The sequence below is a fragment of the Rhinolophus sinicus genome, chromosome 6 (assembly GCF_057876585.1).
Source record: "Rhinolophus sinicus isolate RSI-liver-muscle chromosome 6, RSI-T2T, whole genome shotgun sequence".
NCBI lineage: Eukaryota > Metazoa > Chordata > Mammalia > Chiroptera > Rhinolophidae > Rhinolophus > Rhinolophus sinicus.
Window position 1 is genome coordinate 41,225,591 of NC_142506.1, and position 19,970 is coordinate 41,245,560.

Genomic DNA, 19,970 nt, shown 5'->3' on the forward strand with positions numbered 1-19,970 from the left:
CCGCCGCCATCACCACGCTCCCCACCCCCTCCGCCAGCGCTGCACTCGCCCCAGTCCGCGACCCCGCCGCCGCCAACGCCATACTCCCTCATTCAGCCTCCTCTGCTCTCCCCGCTGCCGCCGCCGCCATCACCCCTCTCCCCATCCCCGCCTCCAGCACCGCCCTCTCCCCCGCCCCCACCCCAGCCGCCGGCCTTGCCGTACTCCCTCAATCTCCGGCCTCTGCTCTCCCGGCCTCCGCGCCAGCACCGCCCTCACGCCCTCTCCCGCCACCGCCGCCGCCGCCAGCGCTCCCCGCGCCCCAGTGCCCACCGTCAAAGCCCCCATTGTCGCCGCCGCCATCGCCGCCCTGGAGCCATCCACGCGGTTGCCATTGCCTACATCGCCACCCTCCCCTGCCTCCGCCGCGGACGCCGCCGCCGCCGCCGCCGCCGCCGCGGGGTCCTCCCACAACTCCCAGGCCCAGGGCTGCCTGCTGGTGCAGGCCTCCACCAGTCTTGGGGGTGCGGTTGGGGGTAAACCTGGTGGCGGTAGGGGGGCGGGGTGTATGCCGGTCTGGGTCCTGGGGAATCCCAGGATGCCAGAGTTCCACGACTTCTGGCACCATCAGGGAAATGGCAGTGTCCCATGGAACCTCCGGTGGCGCGAAGTGGCCTCGCTGCGGGCCAGCAGTGGCCCGACGCCCACGCCAGGGGCATTCGGAGGAGGCGGGGAGCCGGACTGGACGGGGACGCGGTGACGGCGGAGCCGGCCAGCGGGTCGATGTTCGCCACCAGAGCGGAGCATCTGCATGGCGCGCGCTCACGAGGCAGTCCGGGAGCAGGCTCTTGGGGCGCGGGGAGCCAGGTCCCAGCGTCGACGGCTATACCACCCTGAACGCGCCCGATCTCCTCTGAATTCGGGAGCTAAGCAGGGAGGGGCCTGGTTAGTACTTGGATGGGAGACCGCCTGGGAATACCTGTAGGCTTTTGCTTGCCTCTCCTTTTGCGCCGCCGCCCCGGCGTGGCTCCCTCCGAACCCCTGCCGCCCCTTGCCCCTCTGAAGCCGCCCAGCCAGCCGAAGGTCCCCCTGGCCAGAGGCCGGTCAGCCACCCGGCACTACAAGCTGGCAGCCCCGGCCGCACACCAGGCCCGTCGGCCAGGGCTCCACCCCACACCCTCTTCTTAGTCCTCTTCGCTGAGGCAGGCCGTCAGCCTGCAGCAGTTATCCAAGCCTGTGTCTCCGCCGGCAGGCACCTCTACCCACACCCCCGCACGCCCCCTCCCATCGCCCACAAGAGCCAGGAGCCCTCCCTTCCCGCCGTTCGTGGTGGCCCCAACACACAGGGCACAAAGAGCCGGGTCAAACCAGGGGACAGAGGGAGCAGCACCCAAACACACCGCACGCCCTTGGACTCCAGGAGAGACCACCACAAGGGGAAGTGCAGGCACGCAGGCACACAACCCTCACAACCAGGGTGCCTGTGGGCTGCCACTCTCCTCCCTTGGGGGGGGTCCCTGGGCGGGGCTCGGAGCCCACTGGCCCTCCGGCCTGGCCCGGGGCCTTCAAGGGTGACTGCCAATACCCGGGCACTGCCTCTGTAGTGGAGCCCAGCCCCGGGCACGACCACACTCCGGTGGAGAGGCTGCCACTTCAACACAGCCTCAGCGAGTCTGTCCCAGTCCATGTGCCCGCCTGTGCGTCCCTCCCCCCCGGCCCCCCCACGTCTCTCTGGCTCTGTGACGTGCCTGTTGGGCTCTGCCTCTCGCTCAGGAGCTCTCTCCCGCGAGCCAGCCCCCTTTTTCTGTCTCTGTCCATGTCTCTCTGTATGTCGGGATACATACGTGTACATATACGTGTATATTTCCATCTCGCTCCCTCTTACGCCTCCTCCCGTTCTGTCTGTCGGTCCCTGTCCTGCGGGGACTCTAGTCCCCGTCTCCGCACAAGAACGCAGGATATGGTGAGGCCAAGAAGGAACACCAACGGAGCCACGGATAGGGGGCTGAGAGCACCATTTCTCACGGGCGGCTGGCTTGGAGACACGGCAGGCCGGAGCCGCCCCATCCCCAACCGGTCGGCCGTTTCTCTGCCAACCCACCGACACACCGACCGTCGACCCACCAAGCCGGCCCACTGCAATCCGCGCCCCTCTGCAATTTGCAGTCCACCACCCGCGCTTCCTAGCTTGGCCAACGCAGCACCTCCGGGGGCCCATGGCCAACTGGCAACAGCTGATGGCCAAGCGGTCACAGCTGATGACCATGCAGCCCCCACGCAGCACCCCTCCACGCGAGGCCCAGAGCCTCAAACTGCTCTCTGGGAGTCTGTCCCCAGTCCCCGTCTGTCTCTCTCCGCCACTCTCTTGCTCCGTCTCTGGCCTCTCTCACCTCCCCGGGTCAGGAGACGTGACGTGTAGCCACTGAAGGGACCGGAGGTCGGGCGGGACTCCGGGTGCTGACGAGGGGCGAGGGCCCAGACTGAAGGCTTGTGACGAAGGGTGGCTGCAGACCGGAGCTCCTGCACCCTGGTGGCGCGGGTGGCTCTCCCTGGCTTTGGGCCAGTGGGTGGGGCCGGCCAGGGCCAGGGCCTGGGTTGCACGTCCCTAGGGCCGGAGGGGACTGAGAGGACCCTGCGCCCCCCTCGGTGGCCCTGAGAGGTGGGGGCAGTCCAGCAGCAAGGGGGGCTGTGCGGTTGTGGGGCTGGGATGGGGGATGAGAGGGGTTGGGGTAGGGGCCCGGGGTAAAAGCCGTTCGGGGCCTGGGGAGTCCCAGGATGCCCGGGCGCCCAGATATCTGTCACAGTCAGGGAAGTGACCGAGGCCCGTGGAGCCACTGGGGGGGCGCGAAGGGGCCTCGCTGTGTGCCAGGAGTAGCCCGTCGCCCACACCAGCGGCGTCCGGAGGAGGCGGGGAGCGGGCGGGAGGCGCTCAGGCAGACATGCTCGCCACCCGAGCGGCCCAGCAGCATGGCGCGCGCTCAGGAGGCAGGTCGGGAGCAGGCTCTTGGAGTGCCGGGAGCCGGGTCCAGCGCCTAAGGCCATACCGCCCTGAACGCGCCAGATCTCGTCTGAACTCGGAAGCTAAGCAGGGTCGGGCCTGGTTAGTACTTGGGTGGGAGACCACCTGGGAACACCTGTAGGCTTTTGCTCGCCTCTCCTTTTGCATCGCCGCCCCGGCGTGGCTCCCTCCGAACCCCTGCCGCCCCTTGCCCCTCTGCAGCCGCCCAGCCAGCCGAAGGTCCCCCTGGCCAGAGGCCGGTCAGCCACCCGGCACTACAAGCTGGCAGCCCCGGCGGCACACCAGGCCCGTCGGCCAGTGCTCCCCCCCACACCCTCTTCTTCGTCCTCTTCGGTCCCGCAGGCCGTCATCCGGATCCCTTGGCCCAGCGGCGGTCGCCACCGCCGCCGCCGCCGCCGCCGCCGCCACCACCAGCGCTGCCCTGGCCCCCGCCGCCACCACCAAAGCCCCCGCCATCACCGCGTTTCCCACACCCCCCACCAGCGCTGCCCTCCCCCCTGCCCCCGCCGACACAACGCCGCCGCCGACGCCATTGCCGACCTCGCAACCCTCCCTCGCCGCCGCCGCCGCCAGCGCTGCTCATGATCAGCCCCCGCTTCTGCGCCGCCGCCGCCGCCGCCGCCATCACCACGCTCCCCACCCCCTCCGCCAGCGCTGCACTCGCCCCAGTCCGCGACCCCGCCGCCGCCAACGCCATACTCCCTCATTCAGCCTCCTCTGCTCTCCCCGCTGCCGCCGCCGCCATCACCCCTCTCCCCATCCCCGCCTCCAGCACCGCCCTCTCCCCCGCCCCCACCCCAGCCGCCGGCCTTGCCGTACTCCCTCAATCTCCGGCCTCTGCTCTCCCGGCCTCCGCGCCAGCACCGCCCTCACGCCCTCTCCCGCCACCGCCGCCGCCGCCAGCGCTCCCCGCGCCCCAGTGCCCACCGTCAAAGCCCCCATTGTCGCCGCCGCCATCGCCGCCCTGGAGCCATCCACGCGGTTGCCATTGCCTACATCGCCACCCTCCCCTGCCTCCGCCGCGGACGCCGCCGCCGCCGCCGCCGCCGCCGCGGGGTCCTCCCACAACTCCCAGGCCCAGGGCTGCCTGCTGGTGCAGGCCTCCACCAGTCTTGGGGGTGCGGTTGGGGGTAAACCTGGTGGCGGTAGGGGGGCGGGGTGTATGCCGGTCTGGGTCCTGGGGAATCCCAGGATGCCAGAGTTCCACGACTTCTGGCACCATCAGGGAAATGGCAGTGTCCCATGGAACCTCCGGTGGCGCGAAGTGGCCTCGCTGCGGGCCAGCAGTGGCCCGACGCCCACGCCAGGGGCATTCGGAGGAGGCGGGGAGCCGGACTGGACGGGGACGCGGTGACGGCGGAGCCGGCCAGCGGGTCGATGTTCGCCACCAGAGCGGAGCATCTGCATGGCGCGCGCTCACGAGGCAGTCCGGGAGCAGGCTCTTGGGGCGCGGGGAGCCAGGTCCCAGCGTCGACGGCTATACCACCCTGAACGCGCCCGATCTCCTCTGAATTCGGGAGCTAAGCAGGGAGGGGCCTGGTTAGTACTTGGATGGGAGACCGCCTGGGAATACCTGTAGGCTTTTGCTTGCCTCTCCTTTTGCGCCGCCGCCCCGGCGTGGCTCCCTCCGAACCCCTGCCGCCCCTTGCCCCTCTGAAGCCGCCCAGCCAGCCGAAGGTCCCCCTGGCCAGAGGCCGGTCAGCCACCCGGCACTACAAGCTGGCAGCCCCGGCCGCACACCAGGCCCGTCGGCCAGGGCTCCACCCCACACCCTCTTCTTAGTCCTCTTCGCTGAGGCAGGCCGTCAGCCTGCAGCAGTTATCCAAGCCTGTGTCTCCGCCGGCAGGCACCTCTACCCACACCCCCGCACGCCCCCTCCCATCGCCCACAAGAGCCAGGAGCCCTCCCTTCCCGCCGTTCGTGGTGGCCCCAACACACAGGGCACAAAGAGCCGGGTCAAACCAGGGGACAGAGGGAGCAGCACCCAAACACACCGCACGCCCTTGGACTCCAGGAGAGACCACCACAAGGGGAAGTGCAGGCACGCAGGCACACAACCCTCACAACCAGGGTGCCTGTGGGCTGCCACTCTCCTCCCTTGGGGGGGGTCCCTGGGCGGGGCTCGGAGCCCACTGGCCCTCCGGCCTGGCCCGGGGCCTTCAAGGGTGACTGCCAATACCCGGGCACTGCCTCTGTAGTGGAGCCCAGCCCCGGGCACGACCACACTCCGGTGGAGAGGCTGCCACTTCAACACAGCCTCAGCGAGTCTGTCCCAGTCCATGTGCCCGCCTGTGCGTCCCTCCCCCCCGGCCCCCCCACGTCTCTCTGGCTCTGTGACGTGCCTGTTGGGCTCTGCCTCTCGCTCAGGAGCTCTCTCCCGCGAGCCAGCCCCCTTTTTCTGTCTCTGTCCATGTCTCTCTGTATGTCGGGATACATACGTGTACATATACGTGTATATTTCCATCTCGCTCCCTCTTACGCCTCCTCCCGTTCTGTCTGTCGGTCCCTGTCCTGCGGGGACTCTAGTCCCCGTCCCCGCACAAGAACGCAGGATATGGTGAGGCCAAGAAGGAACACCAACGGAGCCACGGATAGGGGGCTGAGAGCACCATTTCTCACGGGCGGCTGGCTTGGAGACACGGCAGGCCGGAGCCGCCCCATCCCCAACCGGTCGGCCGTTTCTCTGCCAACCCACCGACACACCGACCGTCGACCCACCAAGCCGGCCCACTGCAATCCGCGCCCCTCTGCAATTTGCAGTCCACCACCCGCGCTTCCTAGCTTGGCCAACGCAGCACCTCCGGGGGCCCATGGCCAACTGGCAACAGCTGATGGCCAAGCGGTCACAGCTGATGACCATGCAGCCCCCACGCAGCACCCCTCCACGCGAGGCCCAGAGCCTCAAACTGCTCTCTGGGAGTCTGTCCCCAGTCCCCGTCTGTCTCTCTCCGCCACTCTCTTGCTCCGTCTCTGGCCTCTCTCACCTCCCCGGGTCAGGAGACGTGACGTGTAGCCACTGAAGGGACCGGAGGTCGGGCGGGACTCCGGGTGCTGACGAGGGGCGAGGGCCCAGACTGAAGGCTTGTGACGAAGGGTGGCTGCAGACCGGAGCTCCTGCACCCTGGTGGCGCGGGTGGCTCTCCCTGGCTTTGGGCCAGTGGGTGGGGCCGGCCAGGGCCAGGGCCTGGGTTGCACGTCCCTAGGGCCGGAGGGGACTGAGAGGACCCTGCGCCCCCCTCGGTGGCCCTGAGAGGTGGGGGCAGTCCAGCAGCAAGGGGGGCTGTGCGGTTGTGGGGCTGGGATGGGGGATGAGAGGGGTTGGGGTAGGGGCCCGGGGTAAAAGCCGTTCGGGGCCTGGGGAGTCCCAGGATGCCCGGGCGCCCAGATATCTGTCACAGTCAGGGAAGTGACCGAGGCCCGTGGAGCCACTGGGGGGGCGCGAAGGGGCCTCGCTGTGTGCCAGGAGTAGCCCGTCGCCCACACCAGCGGCGTCCGGAGGAGGCGGGGAGCGGGCGGGAGGCGCTCAGGCAGACATGCTCGCCACCCGAGCGGCCCAGCAGCATGGCGCGCGCTCAGGAGGCAGGTCGGGAGCAGGCTCTTGGAGCGCCGGGAGCCGGGTCCAGCGCCTAAGGCCATACCGCCCTGAACGCGCCAGATCTCGTCTGAACTCGGAAGCTAAGCAGGGTCGGGCCTGGTTAGTACTTGGGTGGGAGACCACCTGGGAACACCTGTAGGCTTTTGCTCGCCTCTCCTTTTGCATCGCCGCCCCGGCGTGGCTCCCTCCGAACCCCTGCCGCCCCTTGCCCCTCTGCAGCCGCCCAGCCAGCCGAAGGTCCCCCTGGCCAGAGGCCGGTCAGCCACCCGGCACTACAAGCTGGCAGCCCCGGCGGCACACCAGGCCCGTCGGCCAGTGCTCCCCCCCACACCCTCTTCTTCGTCCTCTTCGGTCCCGCAGGCCGTCATCCGGATCCCTTGGCCCAGCGGCGGTCGCCACCGCCGCCGCCGCCGCCGCCGCCGCCACCAGCGCTGCCCTGGCCCCCGCCGCCACCACCAAAGCCCCCGCCATCACCGCGTTTCCCACACCCCCCACCAGCGCTGCCCTCCCCCCTGCCCCCGCCGACACAACGCCGCCGCCGACGCCATTGCCGACCTCGCAACCCTCCCTCGCCGCCGCCGCCGCCAGCGCTGCTCATGATCAGCCCCCGCTTCTGCGCCGCCGCCGCCGCCGCCGCCATCACCACGCTCCCCACCCCCTCCGCCAGCGCTGCACTCGCCCCAGTCCGCGACCCCGCCGCCGCCAACGCCATACTCCCTCATTCAGCCTCCTCTGCTCTCCCCGCTGCCGCCGCCGCCATCACCCCTCTCCCCATCCCCGCCTCCAGCACCGCCCTCTCCCCCGCCCCCACCCCAGCCGCCGGCCTTGCCGTACTACCTCAATCTCCGGCCTCTGCTCTCCCGGCCTCCGCGCCAGCACCGCCCTCACGCCCTCTCCCGCCACCGCCGCCGCCGCCAGCGCTCCCCGCTCCCCAGTGCCCACCGTCAAAGCCCCCATTGTCGCCGCCGCCATCGCCGCCCTGGAGCCATCCACGCGGTTGCCATTGCCTACATCGCCACCCTCCCCTGCCTCCGCCGCGGACGCCGCCGCCGCCGCCGCCGCCGCCGCCGCCGCGGGGTTCTCCCACAACTCCCAGGCCCAGGGCTGCCTGCTGGTGCAGGCCTCCACCAGTCTTGGGGGTGCGGTTGGGGGTAAACCTGGTGGCGGTAGGGGGGCGGGGTGTATGCCGGTCTGGGTCCTGGGGAATCCCAGGATGCCAGAGTTCCACGACTTCTGGCACCATCAGGGAAATGGCAGTGTCCCATGGAACCTCCGGTGGCGCGAAGTGGCCTCGCTGCGGGCCAGGAGTGGCCCGCCGCCCACGCCAGGGGCATTCGGAGGAGGCGGGGAGCCGGACTGGACGGGGACGCGGTGACGGCGGAGCCGGCCAGCGGGTCGATGTTCGCCACCAGAGCGGAGCATCTGCATGGCGCGCGCTCACGAGGCAGTCCGGGAGCAGGCTCTTGGGGCGCGGGGAGCCAGGTCCCAGCGTCGACGGCTATACCACCCTGAACGCGCCCGATCTCCTCTGAATTCGGGAGCTAAGCAGGGAGGGGCCTGGTTAGTACTTGGATGGGAGACCGCCTGGGAATACCTGTAGGCTTTTGCTTGCCTCTCCTTTTGCGCCGCCGCCCCGGCGTGGCTCCCTCCGAACCCCTGCCGCCCCTTGCCCCTCTGAAGCCGCCCAGCCAGCCGAAGGTCCCCCTGGCCAGAGGCCGGTCAGCCACCCGGCACTACAAGCTGGCAGCCCCGGCCGCACACCAGGCCCGTCGGCCAGGGCTCCACCCCACACCCTCTTCTTAGTCCTCTTCGCTGAGGCAGGCCGTCAGCCTGCAGCAGTTATCCAAGCCTGTGTCTCCGCCGGCAGGCACCTCTACCCACACCCCCGCACGCCCCCTCCCATCGCCCACAAGAGCCAGGAGCCCTCCCTTCCCGCCGTTCGTGGTGGCCCCAACACACAGGGCACAAAGAGCCGGGTCAAACCAGGGGACAGAGGGAGCAGCACCCAAACACACCGCACGCCCTTGGACTCCAGGAGAGACCACCACAAGGGGAAGTGCAGGCACGCAGGCACACAACCCTCACAACCAGGGTGCCTGTGGGCTGCCACTCTCCTCCCTTGGGGGGGGTCCCTGGGCGGGGCTCGGAGCCCACTGGCCCTCCGGCCTGGCCCGGGGCCTTCAAGGGTGACTGCCAATACCCGGGCACTGCCTCTGTAGTGGAGCCCAGCCCCGGGCACGACCACACTCCGGTGGAGAGGCTGCCACTTCAACACAGCCTCAGCGAGTCTGTCCCAGTCCATGTGCCCGCCTGTGCGTCCCTCCCCCCCGGCCCCCCCACGTCTCTCTGGCTCTGTGACGTGCCTGTTGGGCTCTGCCTCTCGCTCAGGAGCTCTCTCCCGCGAGCCAGCCCCCTTTTTCTGTCTCTGTCCATGTCTCTCTGTATGTCGGGATACATACGTGTACATATACGTGTATATTTCCATCTCGCTCCCTCTTACGCCTCCTCCCGTTCTGTCTGTCGGTCCCTGTCCTGCGGGGACTCTAGTCCCCGTCCCCGCACAAGAACGCAGGATATGGTGAGGCCAAGAAGGAACACCAACGGAGCCACGGATAGGGGGCTGAGAGCACCATTTCTCACGGGCGGCTGGCTTGGAGACACGGCAGGCCGGAGCCGCCCGATCCCCAACCGGTCGGCCGTTTCTCTGCCAACCCACCGACACACCGACCGTCGACCCACCAAGCCGGCCCACTGCAATCCGCGCCCCTCTGCAATTTGCAGTCCACCACCCGCGCTTCCTAGCTTGGCCAACGCAGCACCTCCGGGGGCCCATGGCCAACTGGCAACAGCTGATGGCCAAGCGGTCACAGCTGATGACCATGCAGCCCCCACGCAGCACCCCTCCACGCGAGGCCCAGAGCCTCAAACTGCTCTCTGGGAGTCTGTCCCCAGTCCCCGTCTGTCTCTCTCCGCCACTCTCTTGCTCCGTCTCTGGCCTCTCTCACCTCCCCGGGTCAGGAGACGTGACGTGTAGCCACTGAAGGGACCGGAGGTCGGGCGGGACTCCGGGTGCTGACGAGGGGCGAGGGCCCAGACTGAAGGCTTGTGACGAAGGGTGGCTGCAGACCGGAGCTCCTGCACCCTGGTGGCGCGGGTGGCTCTCCCTGGCTTTGGGCCAGTGGGTGGGGCCGGCCAGGGCCAGGGCCTGGGTTGCACGTCCCTAGGGCCGGAGGGGACTGAGAGGACCCTGCGCCCCCCTCGGTGGCCCTGAGAGGTGGGGGCAGTCCAGCAGCAAGGGGGGCTGTGCGGTTGTGGGGCTGGGATGGGGGATGAGAGGGGTTGGGGTAGGGGCCCGGGGTAAAAGCCGTTCGGGGCCTGGGGAGTCCCAGGATGCCCGGGCGCCCAGATATCTGTCACAGTCAGGGAAGTGACCGAGGCCCGTGGAGCCACTGGGGGGCGCGAAGGGGCCTCGCTGTGTGCCAGGAGTAGCCCGTCGCCCACACCAGCGGCGTCCGGAGGAGGCGGGGAGCGGGCGGGAGGCGCTCAGGCAGACATGCTCGCCACCCGAGCGGCCCAGCAGCATGGCGCGCGCTCAGGAGGCAGGTCGGGAGCAGGCTCTTGGAGCGCCGGGAGCCGGGTCCAGCGCCTAAGGCCATACCGCCCTGAACGCGCCAGATCTCGTCTGAACTCGGAAGCTAAGCAGGGTCGGGCCTGGTTAGTACTTGGGTGGGAGACCACCTGGGAACACCTGTAGGCTTTTGCTCGCCTCTCCTTTTGCATCGCCGCCCCGGCGTGGCTCCCTCCGAACCCCTGCCGCCCCTTGCCCCTCTGCAGCCGCCCAGCCAGCCGAAGGTCCCCCTGGCCAGAGGCCGGTCAGCCACCCGGCACTACAAGCTGGCAGCCCCGGCGGCACACCAGGCCCGTCGGCCAGTGCTCCCCCCCACACCCTCTTCTTCGTCCTCTTCGGTCCCGCAGGCCATCATCCGGATCCCTTGGCCCAGCGGCGGTCGCCACCGCCGCCGCCGCCGCCGCCGCCGCCACCAGCGCTGCCCTGGCCCCCGCCGCCACCACCAAAGCCCCCGCCATCACCGCGTTTCCCACACCCCTCGCCAGCGCTGCCCTCTCCCCTGCCCCCGCCGACACAACGCCGCCGCCGACGCCATTGCCGACCTCGCAACCCTCCCTCGCCGCCGCCGCCGCCGCCAGCGCTGCTCATGATCAGCCCCCGCTTCTGCGCCGCCGCCGCCGCCGCCGCCATCACCACGCTCCCCACCCCCTCCGCCAGCGCTGCACTCGCCCCAGTCCGCGACCCCGCCGCCGCCAACGCCATATTCCCTCATTCAGCCTCCTCTGCTCTCCCCGCTGCCGCCGCCGCCATCACCCCTCTCCCCATCCCCGCCTCCAGCACCGCCCTCTCCCCCGCCCCCACCCCAGCCGCCGGCCTTGCCGTACTCCCTCAATCTCCGGCCTCTGCTCTCCCGGCCTCCGCGCCAGCACCGCCCTCACGCCCTCTCCCGCCACCGCCGCCGCCGCCAGCGCTCCCCGCGCCCCAGTGCCCACCGTCAAAGCCCCCATTGTCGCCGCCGCCATCGCCGCCCTGGAGCCATCCACGCGGTTGCCATTGCCTACATCGCCACCCTCCCCTGCCTCCGCCGCGGACGCCGCCGCCGCCGCCGCCGCCGCCGCGGGGTCCTCCCACAACTCCCAGGCCCAGGGCTGCCTGCTGGTGCAGGCCTCCACCAGTCTTGGGGGTGCGGTTGGGGGTAAACCTGGTGGCGGTAGGGGGGCGGGGTGTATGCCGGTCTGGGTCCTGGGGAATCCCAGGATGCCAGAGTTCCACGACTTCTGGCACCATCAGGGAAATGGCAGTGTCCCATGGAACCTCCGGTGGCGCGAAGTGGCCTCGCTGCGGGCCAGCAGTGGCCCGACGCCCACGCCAGGGGCATTCGGAGGAGGCGGGGAGCCGGACTGGACGGGGACGCGGTGACGGCGGAGCCGGCCAGCGGGTCGATGTTCGCCACCAGAGCGGAGCATCTGCATGGCGCGCGCTCACGAGGCAGTCCGGGAGCAGGCTCTTGGGGCGCGGGGAGCCAGGTCCCAGCGTCGACGGCTATACCACCCTGAACGCGCCCGATCTCCTCTGAATTCGGGAGCTAAGCAGGGAGGGGCCTGGTTAGTACTTGGATGGGAGACCGCCTGGGAATACCTGTAGGCTTTTGCTTGCCTCTCCTTTTGCGCCGCCGCCCCGGCGTGGCTCCCTCCGAACCCCTGCCGCCCCTTGCCCCTCTGAAGCCGCCCAGCCAGCCGAAGGTCCCCCTGGCCAGAGGCCGGTCAGCCACCCGGCACTACAAGCTGGCAGCCCCGGCCGCACACCAGGCCCGTCGGCCAGGGCTCCACCCCACACCCTCTTCTTAGTCCTCTTCGCTGAGGCAGGCCGTCAGCCTGCAGCAGTTATCCAAGCCTGTGTCTCCGCCGGCAGGCACCTCTACCCACACCCCCGCACGCCCCCTCCCATCGCCCACAAGAGCCAGGAGCCCTCCCTTCCCGCCGTTCGTGGTGGCCCCAACACACAGGGCACAAAGAGCCGGGTCAAACCAGGGGACAGAGGGAGCAGCACCCAAACACACCGCACGCCCTTGGACTCCAGGAGAGACCACCACAAGGGGAAGTGCAGGCACGCAGGCACACAACCCTCACAACCAGGGTGCCTGTGGGCTGCCACTCTCCTCCCTTGGGGGGGGTCCCTGGGCGGGGCTCGGAGCCCACTGGCCCTCCGGCCTGGCCCGGGGCCTTCAAGGGTGACTGCCAATACCCGGGCACTGCCTCTGTAGTGGAGCCCAGCCCCGGGCACGACCACACTCCGGTGGAGAGGCTGCCACTTCAACACAGCCTCAGCGAGTCTGTCCCAGTCCATGTGCCCGCCTGTGCGTCCCTCCCCCCCGGCCCCCCCACGTCTCTCTGGCTCTGTGACGTGCCTGTTGGGCTCTGCCTCTCGCTCAGGAGCTCTCTCCCGCGAGCCAGCCCCCTTTTTCTGTCTCTGTCCATGTCTCTCTGTATGTCGGGATACATACGTGTACATATACGTGTATATTTCCATCTCGCTCCCTCTTACGCCTCCTCCCGTTCTGTCTGTCGGTCCCTGTCCTGCGGGGACTCTAGTCCCCGTCCCCGCACAAGAACGCAGGATATGGTGAGGCCAAGAAGGAACACCAACGGAGCCACGGATAGGGGGCTGAGAGCACCATTTCTCACGGGCGGCTGGCTTGGAGACACGGCAGGCCGGAGCCGCCCGATCCCCAACCGGTCGGCCGTTTCTCTGCCAACCCACCGACACACCGACCGTCGACCCACCAAGCCGGCCCACTGCAATCCGCGCCCCTCTGCAATTTGCAGTCCACCACCCGCGCTTCCTAGCTTGGCCAACGCAGCACCTCCGGGGGCCCATGGCCAACTGGCAACAGCTGATGGCCAAGCGGTCACAGCTGATGACCATGCAGCCCCCACGCAGCACCCCTCCACGCGAGGCCCAGAGCCTCAAACTGCTCTCTGGGAGTCTGTCCCCAGTCCCCGTCTGTCTCTCTCCGCCACTCTCTTGCTCCGTCTCTGGCCTCTCTCACCTCCCCGGGTCAGGAGACGTGACGTGTAGCCACTGAAGGGACCGGAGGTCGGGCGGGACTCCGGGTGCTGACGAGGGGCGAGGGCCCAGACTGAAGGCTTGTGACGAAGGGTGGCTGCAGACCGGAGCTCCTGCACCCTGGTGGCGCGGGTGGCTCTCCCTGGCTTTGGGCCAGTGGGTGGGGCCGGCCAGGGCCAGGGCCTGGGTTGCACGTCCCTAGGGCCGGAGGGGACTGAGAGGACCCTGCGCCCCCCTCGGTGGCCCTGAGAGGTGGGGGCAGTCCAGCAGCAAGGGGGGCTGTGCGGTTGTGGGGCTGGGATGGGGGATGAGAGGGGTTGGGGTAGGGGCCCGGGGTAAAAGCCGTTCGGGGCCTGGGGAGTCCCAGGATGCCCGGGCGCCCAGATATCTGTCACAGTCAGGGAAGTGACCGAGGCCCGTGGAGCCACTGGGGGGGCGCGAAGGGGCCTCGCTGTGTGCCAGGAGTAGCCCGTCGCCCACACCAGCGGCGTCCGGAGGAGGCGGGGAGCGGGCGGGAGGCGCTCAGGCAGACATGCTCGCCACCCGAGCGGCCCAGCAGCATGGCGCGCGCTCAGGAGGCAGGTCGGGAGCAGGCTCTTGGAGCGCCGGGAGCCGGGTCCAGCGCCTAAGGCCATACCGCCCTGAACGCGCCAGATCTCGTCTGAACTCGGAAGCTAAGCAGGGTCGGGCCTGGTTAGTACTTGGGTGGGAGACCACCTGGGAACACCTGTAGGCTTTTGCTCGCCTCTCCTTTTGCATCGCCGCCCCGGCGTGGCTCCCTCCGAACCCCTGCCGCCCCTTGCCCCTCTGCAGCCGCCCAGCCAGCCGAAGGTCCCCCTGGCCAGAGGCCGGTCAGCCACCCGGCACTACAAGCTGGCAGCCCCGGCGGCACACCAGGCCCGTCGGCCAGTGCTCCCCCCCACACCCTCTTCTTCGTCCTCTTCGGTCCCGCAGGCCGTCATCCGGATCCCTTGGCCCAGCGGCGGTCGCCACCGCCGCCGCCGCCACCGCCGCCGCCACCAGCGCTGCCCTGGCCCCCGCCGCCACCACCAAAGCCCCCGCCATCACCGCGTTTCCCACACCCCCCACCAGCGCTGCCCTCCCCCCTGCCCCCGCCGACACAACGCCGCCGCCGACGCCATTGCCGACCTCGCAACCCTCCCTCGCCGCCGCCGCCGCCAGCGCTGCTCATGATCAGCCCCCGCTTCTGCGCCGCCGCCGCCGCCGCCGCCATCACCACGCTCCCCACCCCCTCCGCCAGCGCTGCACTCGCCCCAGTCCGCGACCCCGCCGCCGCCAACGCCATACTCCCTCATTCAGCCTCCTCTGCTCTCCCCGCTGCCGCCGCCGCCATCACCCCTCTCCCCATCCCCGCCTCCAGCACCGCCCTCTCCCCCGCCCCCACCCCAGCCGCCGGCCTTGCCGTACTACCTCAATCTCCGGCCTCTGCTCTCCCGGCCTCCGCGCCAGCACCGCCCTCACGCCCTCTCCCGCCACCGCCGCCGCCGCCAGCGCTCCCCGCTCCCCAGTGCCCACCGTCAAAGCCCCCATTGTCGCCGCCGCCATCGCCGCCCTGGAGCCATCCACGCGGTTGCCATTGCCTACATCGCCACCCTCCCCTGCCTCCGCCGCGGACGCCGCCGCCGCCGCCGCCGCCGCCGCCGCCGCGGGGTTCTCCCACAACTCCCAGGCCCAGGGCTGCCTGCTGGTGCAGGCCTCCACCAGTCTTGGGGGTGCGGTTGGGGGTAAACCTGGTGGCGGTAGGGGGGCGGGGTGTATGCCGGTCTGGGTCCTGGGGAATCCCAGGATGCCAGAGTTCCACGACTTCTGGCACCATCAGGGAAATGGCAGTGTCCCATGGAACCTCCGGTGGCGCGAAGTGGCCTCGCTGCGGGCCAGGAGTGGCCCGCCGCCCACGCCAGGGGCATTCGGAGGAGGCGGGGAGCCGGACTGGACGGGGACGCGGTGACGGCGGAGCCGGCCAGCGGGTCGATGTTCGCCACCAGAGCGGAGCATCTGCATGGCGCGCGCTCACGAGGCAGTCCGGGAGCAGGCTCTTGGGGCGCGGGGAGCCAGGTCCCAGCGTCGACGGCTATACCACCCTGAACGCGCCCGATCTCCTCTGAATTCGGGAGCTAAGCAGGGAGGGGCCTGGTTAGTACTTGGATGGGAGACCGCCTGGGAATACCTGTAGGCTTTTGCTTGCCTCTCCTTTTGCGCCGCCGCCCCGGCGTGGCTCCCTCCGAACCCCTGCCGCCCCTTGCCCCTCTGAAGCCGCCCAGCCAGCCGAAGGTCCCCCTGGCCAGAGGCCGGTCAGCCACCCGGCACTACAAGCTGGCAGCCCCGGCCGCACACCAGGCCCGTCGGCCAGGGCTCCACCCCACACCCTCTTCTTAGTCCTCTTCGCTGAGGCAGGCCGTCAGCCTGCAGCAGTTATCCAAGCCTGTGTCTCCGCCGGCAGGCACCTCTACCCACACCCCCGCACGCCCCCTCCCATCGCCCACAAGAGCCAGGAGCCCTCCCTTCCCGCCGTTCGTGGTGGCCCCAACACACAGGGCACAAAGAGCCGGGTCAAACCAGGGGACAGAGGGAGCAGCACCCAAACACACCGCACGCCCTTGGACTCCAGGAGAGACCACCACAAGGGGAAGTGCAGGCACGCAGGCACACAACCCTCACAACCAGGGTGCCTGTGGGCTGCCACTCTCCTCCCTTGGGGGGGGTCCCTGGGCGGGGCTCGGAGCCCACTGGCCCTCCGGCCTGGCCCGGGGCCTTCAAGGGTGACTGCCAATACCCGGGCACTGCCTCTGTAGTGGAGCCCAGCCCCGGGCACGACCACACTCCGGTGGAGAGGCTGCCACTTCAACACAGCCTCAGCGAGTCTGTCCCAGTCCATGTGCCCGCCTGTGCGTCCCTCCCCCCCGGCCCCCCCACGTCTCTCTGGCTCTGTGACGTGCCTGTTGGGCTCTGCCTCTCGCTCAGGAGCTCTCTCCCGCGAGCCAGCCCCCTTTTTCTGTCTCTGTCCATGTCTCTCTGTATGTCGGGATACATACGTGTACATATACGTGTATATTTCCATCTCGCTCCCTCTTACGCCTCCTCCCGTTCTGTCTGTCGGTCCCTGTCCTGCGGGGACTCTAGTCCCCGTCCCCGCACAAGAACGCAGGATATGGTGAGGCCAAGAAGGAACACCAACGGAGCCACGGATAGGGGGCTGAGAGCACCATTTCTCACGGGCGGCTGGCTTGGAGACACGGCAGGCCGGAGCCGCCCGATCCCCAACCGGTCGGCCGTTTCTCTGCCAACCCACCGACACACCGACCGTCGACCCACCAAGCCGGCCCACTGCAATCCGCGCCCCTCTGCAATTTGCAGTCCACCACCCGCGCTTCCTAGCTTGGCCAACGCAGCACCTCCGGGGGCCCATGGCCAACTGGCAACAGCTGATGGCCAAGCGGTCACAGCTGATGACCATGCAGCCCCCACGCAGCACCCCTCCACGCGAGGCCCAGAGCCTCAAACTGCTCTCTGGGAGTCTGTCCCCAGTCCCCGTCTGTCTCTCTCCGCCACTCTCTTGCTCCGTCTCTGGCCTCTCTCACCTCCCCGGGTCAGGAGACGTGACGTGTAGCCACTGAAGGGACCGGAGGTCGGGCGGGACTCCGGGTGCTGACGAGGGGCGAGGGCCCAGACTGAAGGCTTGTGACGAAGGGTGGCTGCAGACCGGAGCTCCTGCACCCTGGTGGCGCGGGTGGCTCTCCCTGGCTTTGGGCCAGTGGGTGGGGCCGGCCAGGGCCAGGGCCTGGGTTGCACGTCCCTAGGGCCGGAGGGGACTGAGAGGACCCTGCGCCCCCCTCGGTGGCCCTGAGAGGTGGGGGCAGTCCAGCAGCAAGGGGGGCTGTGCGGTTGTGGGGCTGGGATGGGGGATGAGAGGGGTTGGGGTAGGGGCCCGGGGTAAAAGCCGTTCGGGGCCTGGGGAGTCCCAGGATGCCCGGGCGCCCAGATATCTGTCACAGTCAGGGAAGTGACCGAGGCCCGTGGAGCCACTGGGGGGGCGCGAAGGGGCCTCGCTGTGTGCCAGGAGTAGCCCGTCGCCCACACCAGCGGCGTCCGGAGGAGGCGGGGAGCGGGCGGGAGGCGCTCAGGCAGACATGCTCGCCACCCGAGCGGCCCAGCAGCATGGCGCGCGCTCAGGAGGCAGGTCGGGAGCAGGCTCTTGGAGCGCCGGGAGCCGGGTCCAGCGCCTAAGGCCATACCGCCCTGAACGCGCCAGATCTCGTCTGAACTCGGAAGCTAAGCAGGGTCGGGCCTGGTTAGTACTTGGGTGGGAGACCACCTGGGAACACCTGTAGGCTTTTGCTCGCCTCTCCTTTTGCATCGCCGCCCCGGCGTGGCTCCCTCCGAACCCCTGCCGCCCCTTGCCCCTCTGCAGCCGCCCAGCCAGCCGAAGGTCCCCCTGGCCAGAGGCCGGTCAGCCACCCGGCACTACAAGCTGGCAGCCCCGGCGGCACACCAGGCCCGTCGGCCAGTGCTCCCCCCCACACCCTCTTCTTCGTCCTCTTCGGTCCCGCAGGCCGTCATCCGGATCCCTTGGCCCAGCGGCGGTCGCCACCGCCGCCGCCGCCACCGCCGCCGCCACCAGCGCTGCCCTGGCCCCCGCCGCCACCACCAAAGCCCCCGCCATCACCGCGTTTCCCACACCCCCCACCAGCGCTGCCCTCCCCCCTGCCCCCGCCGACACAACGCCGCCGCCGACGCCATTGCCGACCTCGCAACCCTCCCTCGCCGCCGCCGCCGCCAGCGCTGCTCATGATCAGCCCCCGCTTCTGCGCCGCCGCCGCCGCCGCCGCCATCACCACGCTCCCCACCCCCTCCGCCAGCGCTGCACTCGCCCCAGTCCGCGACCCCGCCGCCGCCAACGCCATACTCCCTCATTCAGCCTCCTCTGCTCTCCCCGCTGCCGCCGCCGCCATCACCCCTCTCCCCATCCCCGCCTCCAGCACCGCCCTCTCCCCCGCCCCCACCCCAGCCGCCGGCCTTGCCGTACTACCTCAATCTCCGGCCTCTGCTCTCCCGGCCTCCGCGCCAGCACCGCCCTCACGCCCTCTCCCGCCACCGCCGCCGCCGCCAGCGCTCCCCGCTCCCCAGTGCCCACCGTCAAAGCCCCCATTGTCGCCGCCGCCATCGCCGCCCTGGAGCCATCCACGCGGTTGCCATTGCCTACATCGCCACCCTCCCCTGCCTCCGCCGCGGACGCCGCCGCCGCCGCCGCCGCCGCCGCCGCCGCGGGGTTCTCCCACAACTCCCAGGCCCAGGGCTGCCTGCTGGTGCAGGCCTCCACCAGTCTTGGGGGTGCGGTTGGGGGTAAACCTGGTGGCGGTAGGGGGGCGGGGTGTATGCCGGTCTGGGTCCTGGGGAATCCCAGGATGCCAGAGTTCCACGACTTCTGGCACCATCAGGGAAATGGCAGTGTCCCATGGAACCTCCGGTGGCGCGAAGTGGCCTCGCTGCGGGCCAGGAGTGGCCCGCCGCCCACGCCAGGGGCATTCGGAGGAGGCGGGGAGCCGGACTGGACGGGGACGCGGTGACGGCGGAGCCGGCCAGCGGGTCGATGTTCGCCACCAGAGCGGAGCATCTGCATGGCGCGCGCTCACGAGGCAGTCCGGGAGCAGGCTCTTGGGGCGCGGGGAGCCAGGTCCCAGCGTCGACGGCTATACCACCCTGAACGCGCCCGATCTCCTCTGAATTCGGGAGCTAAGCAGGGAGGGGCCTGGTTAGTACTTGGATGGGAGACCGCCTGGGAATACCTGTAGGCTTTTGCTTGCCTCACCTTTTGCGCCGCCGCCCCGGCGTGGCTCCCTCCGAACCCCTGCCGCCCCTTGCCCCTCTGAAGCCGCCCAGCCAGCCGAAGGTCCCCCTGGCCAGAGGCCGGTCAGCCACCCGGCACTACAAGCTGGCAGCCCCGGCCGCACACCAGGCCCGTCGGCCAGGGCTCCACCCCACACCCTCTTCTTAGTCCTCTTCGCTGAGGCAGGCCGTCAGCCTGCAGCAGTTATCCAAGCCTGTGTCTCCGCCGGCAGGCACCTCTACCCACACCCCCGCACGCCCCCTCCCATCGCCCACAAGAGCCAGGAGCCCTCCCTTCCCGCCGTTCGTGGTGGCCCCAACACACAGGGCACAAAGAGCCGGGTCAAACCAGGGGACAGAGGGAGCAGCACCCAAACACACCGCACGCCCTTGGACTCCAGGAGAGACCACCACAAGGGGAAGTGCAGGCACGCAGGCACACAACCCTCACAACCAGGGTGCCTGTGGGCTGCCACTCTCCTCCCTTGGGGGGGGTCCCTGGGCGGGGCTCGGAGCCCACTGGCCCTCCGGCCTGGCCCGGGGCCTTCAAGGGTGACTGCCAATACCCGGGCACTGCCTCTGTAGTGGAGCCCAGCCCCGGGCACGACCACACTCCGGTGGAGAGGCTGCCACTTCAACACAGCCTCAGCGAGTCTGTCCCAGTCCATGTGCCCGCCTGTGCGTCCCTCCCCCCCGGCCCCCCCACGTCTCTCTGGCTCTGTGACGTGCCTGTTGGGCTCTGCCTCTCGCTCAGGAGCTCTCTCCCGCGAGCCAGCCCCCTTTTTCTGTCTCTGTCCATGTCTCTCTGTATGTCGGGATACATACGTGTACATATACGTGTATATTTCCATCTCGCTCCCTCTTACGCCTCCTCCCGTTCTGTCTGTCGGTCCCTGTCC

General features: G+C 69.8%; 11 pseudogenes; all 11 read left to right on the forward strand.

Moving 5' to 3' along the window:
* Window positions 1-854: 854 nt before the first annotated feature.
* On the forward strand, window positions 855-974 carry LOC148757950 (5S ribosomal RNA; annotated as a pseudogene).
* Window positions 975-3,009: 2,035 nt separating this feature from the next.
* Window positions 3,010-3,129, forward strand: LOC148757951 (5S ribosomal RNA; annotated as a pseudogene).
* A 1,338-nt stretch (window positions 3,130-4,467) lies between these two features.
* Window positions 4,468-4,587, forward strand: LOC148757952 (5S ribosomal RNA; annotated as a pseudogene).
* Window positions 4,588-6,622: 2,035 nt separating this feature from the next.
* Window positions 6,623-6,742, forward strand: LOC148757953 (5S ribosomal RNA; annotated as a pseudogene).
* Window positions 6,743-8,083: 1,341 nt separating this feature from the next.
* On the forward strand, window positions 8,084-8,203 carry LOC148757954 (5S ribosomal RNA; annotated as a pseudogene).
* A 2,034-nt stretch (window positions 8,204-10,237) lies between these two features.
* LOC148757955 (5S ribosomal RNA) lies at window positions 10,238-10,357 on the forward strand (annotated as a pseudogene).
* Window positions 10,358-11,695: 1,338 nt separating this feature from the next.
* Window positions 11,696-11,815, forward strand: LOC148757956 (5S ribosomal RNA; annotated as a pseudogene).
* A 2,035-nt stretch (window positions 11,816-13,850) lies between these two features.
* LOC148757957 (5S ribosomal RNA) lies at window positions 13,851-13,970 on the forward strand (annotated as a pseudogene).
* Window positions 13,971-15,311: 1,341 nt separating this feature from the next.
* LOC148757958 (5S ribosomal RNA) lies at window positions 15,312-15,431 on the forward strand (annotated as a pseudogene).
* A 2,035-nt stretch (window positions 15,432-17,466) lies between these two features.
* Window positions 17,467-17,586, forward strand: LOC148757959 (5S ribosomal RNA; annotated as a pseudogene).
* Window positions 17,587-18,927: 1,341 nt separating this feature from the next.
* Window positions 18,928-19,047, forward strand: LOC148757960 (5S ribosomal RNA; annotated as a pseudogene).
* The last annotated feature ends 923 nt before the right edge of the window (window positions 19,048-19,970 follow it).